We start from the raw sequence: 5,611 nt of genomic DNA, 5'->3' as shown, positions 1-5,611 counted from the left end.
GCCGCTCAAAATATCATTTATCTCTGCTTTAAAATCGAGCTCTGGCACCTCTACAAATCCCTGCTTCCCTCTGCGAAGGGCCTATCTATTTACTTTTATGTTGAGTCATCACCCTCTTATTAAAAAGCACCAGTTGGAGAGCACAACTGTCATTTGCATCCGTTACTATTAATTTATATTGGGTATGACTGGATCTCTTTTACCATGAATTACAATGTCTAGCCAGTCCTTGATCTTTAAAGGTGCTCTGCATTTATGTTTTGTGGGTCTGAGAAAGGGCTAGCGAGATACCATCTTCTTATATCATATTATGATTGTTTTGAGAAAGTGTTGTCATCTGAGATTTATTATTATTGCTCGCTAGTTGATTATGCCATTGATATTAGTAAACATGAGACCTAAGAGTTATTGTGAATGTGTTAGTCATAATCTTTGCTGAAAACTTGAATGCTGGCTTTACATATTTACAACAACAAGAGCAAACAGAGTTTGTAAAAGTTTTTCTTTATCACTTTTAGTTTATCAACTGAATTGCTTGAGGACAAGCAAAGGTTTAAGCTTGGGGGAGTTGATACGTCTCCGTCGTATCTACTTTTCCAAACACTTTTGCCCTTGTTTTGGACTCTAACTTGCATGATTTGAATGGAACTAACCCGGACTGACGTTGTTTTCAACAGACCTTCCATGGTGTTATTTATGTGCAGAAACAAAAGTTCTCGGAATGACCTGAAACTCCATGGAACTTATTTTTGGAAAATAATAAAAATACTGGAAGAAGAATCCACGTCAGGGGACCTCCACCTGTCCACGAGGGTGGGGGGCGCGCCTGCCCCCTTGGCGCGCCCCTGCCTCGTGGGCCCCCTGACGCTCCACCGACCTCAACTCCAACTCCATATATTCGTGTTCGGGGAGAAAAAAATCAAGTAGAAGGATTCATCATGTTTTACAATACGGAGCCGCCGCCAAGCCCTAAAACCTCCCGGAGGGCTGATCTGGAGTCTATTCGGGGCTCCGGAGAGGGGAATCCGTCGCCGTCGTCATCATCAACCATCCTCCATCACCAATTTCATGATGCTCACCGCCGTGCGTGAGTAATTCCATCGTAGGCTTGCTGGACGGTGATGGGTTGGATGAGATTTATCATGTAATCGAGTTAGTTTTGTTAGGGTTTGATCCCTAGTATCCACTATGTTCTGAGATTGATGTTGCTATGACTTTGCTATGCTTAATGCTTGTCACTAGGGCCCGAGTGCCATGATTTCAGATCTGAACCTATTATGTTTTCATGAATATATGTGAGTTCTTGATATTATCTTGCAAGTCTATAGTCACCTACTATGTGTTATGATCCGGCAACCCCGAAGTGACAATAATCGGGACCACTCCCGGTGATGACCGTAGTTTGAGGAGTTCATGTATTCACTATGCGTTAATGCTTTGGTCCGGTACTCTATTAAAAGGAGGCCTTAATATCCCTTAGTTTCCATTAGGACCCCGCTGCCACGGGAGGGTAGGACAAAAGATGTCATGCAAGTTCTTTTCCATAAGCACGTATGACTATATTCGGAATACATGCCTACATTACATTGATGAATTGGAGCTAGTTCTGTGTCACCCTAGGTTATGACTGTTACATGATGAACCGCATCCGGCATAATTCTCCATCACCGATCCAATGCCTATGAGCTTTTCACATATTGTTCTCTGCTTATTTACTTTTCCGTTGCTACTGTTACAATCACTACAAAACCCAAAAATATTACTTTTGCTACCGTTACCGTTACTTCCATATTACTTTGCTACTAAATACTTTGCCGCAGATACTAAGTTATCCAGGTGTGGTTGAATTGACAACTCAGCTGCTAATACTTGAGAATATTCTTTGGCTCCCCTTGTGTCGAATCAATAAATTTGGGTTGAACACTCTACCCTCGAAAACTGTTGCGATCCCCTATACTTGTGGGTTATCAGAAACATATCCTTAGTCCTTTTCAGGTATTTCAGGATGTTCTTGACCGCTGTCTAGTGATCCACTCCTGGATTACTTTGGTACCTCCATGGTAAACTTATTGCAAGGCACACATCAGGTCTGGTACACAACATTGCATACATGATAGAGCCTATGGCTGAAGCATAGGGAACATCTTTCATCTTCTCTCTATCATCTGCAGTGGTCGGGCATTGAGTCTTACTAACTTGACACCTTGCAACACAGGCAAGAACCCTTTCTTTGCTTGATCCATTTTGAACTTCTTCAAAACTTTGTCAAGGTATGTGCTTTGTGAAAGTCCTATCAAGCGTCTTGATCTATCTCGATAGATCTTGATGCCCAATATGTAAGCAGCTTCACCGAGGTCTTTCATTGAAAAACTCTTATTCAAGCATCCTTTTATGCTATCCAGAAATTCTATATCATTTCCAATCAGCAATATGTCATCCACATATAATATCAGAAATGCTACAGAGCTCCCACTCACTTTCTTGTAAATACATGCTTCTCCAAAAGTCTGTATAAAACCAAATGCTTTGATCACACTATCAAAGCGTTATTCCAACTCCGAGAGGCTTGCACCAGTCCATAAATGGATCGCTGGAGCTTGCACACTTTGTTAGCTCCTTTTGGATCGACAAAACCTTCCGGTTGCATCATATACAACTCTTCTTCTAGAAATCCATTCAGGAATGCAGTTTTGACATCCATTTGCCAAATTTCATAATCATAAAACGCGGCAATTGCTAACATGATTCGGACAGACTTAAGCATCGCTACGGGTGAGAAGGTCTCATCATAGTCAATCCCTTGAACTTGTCGAAAACCTTTTGCAACAAGTCGAGCTTTATAAATAGTAACATTACCGTCAGCGTCAGTCTTCTTCTTGAAGATCCATTTATTCTCGATGGCTTGCCGATCATCGGGCAAGTGAACCAAAGTCCACACTTTGTTCTCATACATGGATCCCAACTCAGATTTCATGGCCTCAAGCCATTTTGCGGATTCTGGGCTCACCATCGCTTCTTCATAGTTCGTAGGTTCGTCATGGTCTAGTAACATAACCTCTAGAACAGGATTACCATACCACTCTGGTGCGGATCTTACTCTGGTTGACCTACGAGGTTTAGTAAAAACTTGATCTGAAGTTTCATGATCATCATCATTAACTTCCTCACTAATTGGTGTAGACGTCAGAGGAACCGGTTTATGTGATGAACTACTTTCCAATAAGGGAGCAGGTACTGTTACCTCATCAAGTTCTACTTTCCTCCCACTCACTTCTTTTGAGAGAAACTCCTTCTCTAGAAAGGATCCAAATTTAGCAACGATAGTCTTGCCTTCAGATCTGTGATAGAAGGTGTACCCAACAGTTTCCTTTGGGTATCCTATGAAGACACATTTCTTCGATTTGGGCTCGAGATTATCAGGTTGAAGCTTTTTCACATAAGCATCGCAGCCCCAAACTTTAAGAAATGACAACTTTGGTTTCTTGCCAAACCACAGTTCATAAGGCATCGTCTCAACGGATTTCGATGGTGCCCTATTTAACGTGAATGCGGCCGTCTCTAAAGCATAACCCCAAAATGATAGCGGTAAATCGGTAAGAGACATCATAGATCGCACCATATCTAGTAAAGTACGATTATGACGTTCAGACACACCATTACGCTGTGGTGTTCCGGGTGGCGTGAGTTGCGAAACTATTCCGCATTGTTTCAAATGAAGACCAAACTCGTAACTCAAATATTCTCCTCCACAATCAAATCGTAGAAACTTTATTTTCTTGTTACGATGATTTTCAACTTCACTATGAAATTCTTTGAACTTTTAAAATGTTTCAGACTTATGTTTCATTAATTAGATATACCCATATCTGCTCAAATCATCTGTGAAGGTGAGAAAATAATGATACCCGCCACGAGCCTCAATATTCATCGGACCACATACATCAGTATGTATGATTTCTAACAGATCTGTTGCTCGCTCCATTGTTCCGGAGAACGGCGTTTTAGTCATCTTGCCCATGAGGCATGGTTCGCAAGTACCAAGTGATTCATAATCAAGTGGTTCCAAAAGTCCATCAGTATGGAGTTTCTTCATGCGCTTTACACCAATATGACCTAAACGGCAGTGCCACAAATAAGTTGCACTATCATTATCAACTCTGCATCTTTTGGTTTCAATATTATGAGTATGTGTATCACTACTATCGACATTCAACAAAAATAGACCACTCTTCAAGGGTGCATGACCATAAAAGATATTACTCATGTAAATAGAACAACCATTATTCTCTGATTTAAATGAATAACCGTCTCGCATCAAACAAGATCCAGATATAATGTTCATGCTCAACGCTGGCACCAAATAACAATTATTCAGGTCTAAAACTAATCCCGAAGGTAGATGTAGAGGTAGCGTGCCGACTGTGATCACATCGACTTTGGAACCATTTCCCACGCGCATCGTCACCTCGTCCTTAGCCAATCTTCACTTAATCCGTAGTCCCTGTTTTGAGTTGCAAATATTAGCAACAAAACCAGTATCAAATACCCAGGTGATACTGCGAGCATTAGTAAGGTACACATCAATAACATGTATATCACATATACCTTTGTTCACCTTGCCATCCTTCTTATCCGCCAAATACTTGGGGCAGTTCCGCTTCCAGTGACCAGTCTGTTTGCAGTAGAAGCACCCAGTCTCAGGCTTAGGTCTAGACTTGGGTTTCTTCTCTTGAGCAGCAACTTGTTTGCTGTTCTTCTTGAAGTTTCCCTTCTTCTTCCCTTTGCCCTTTTTCTTGAAACTGGTGGTCTTATTGACCATCAACACTTGATGCTCCTTCTTGATTTCTACCTCCGCAGCCTTTAGCATTGCGAAGAGCTCAGGAATCGTCTTATCCATCCCTTGCATGTTATAGTTCATCATGGAGCTCTTGTAGCTTGGTGGCAGTGATTGAAGAATTCTGTCAATGACGCTATCATCCGGAAGATTAACTCCCGGTTGAATCAAGTGATTGTTATACCCAGACATTCTGAGTATATGCTCACTGACAGAACTATTCTCATCCATCTTGAGCTGTAGAACTTATTGGAAACTTCATATCTCTCAATCCGGGCATTTGCTTGAAATATTAACTTCAACTCCTGAAACATCTCATATACTCCATGACGTTCAAAACGTCGTTGAAGTCCCGGTTCTAAGCCGTAAAGCATGGCACACCGAACTATCGAGTAGTCATCAGCTTTGCTCTGCCAGACGTTCATAACATCTGGTGTTGCTCCTGCAGCAGGTCTGGCACCTAGCGGTGCTTCCAGGACGTAATTCTTCTATGCAGCAATGAGGATAATCCTCAAGTTACGGACCCAGTCTTGCTACCATCATCTTTCAACTTTGCTTTCTCAAGGAACGCATTAAAATTCAACGGAACAACAACACGGGCCATCTATCTACAATCAACATAGACAAGCAAAATACTATCAGGTACTAAGTTCATGATAAATTTAAGTTCAATTAATCATATTACTTAAGAAATCCCACTTAGATAGACATCCCTCTAATCTTCTAAGTGATCACGTGATCCAAATCAACTAAACCATGTCCGATCATCACGTGAGA

This window comes from Aegilops tauschii, chromosome 2, assembly GCF_002575655.3.
Source record: "Aegilops tauschii subsp. strangulata cultivar AL8/78 chromosome 2, Aet v6.0, whole genome shotgun sequence".
NCBI classification, from domain to species: Eukaryota; Viridiplantae; Streptophyta; class Magnoliopsida; order Poales; family Poaceae; genus Aegilops; species Aegilops tauschii.
Note: the sequence above shows the minus strand (reverse complement) of the source record.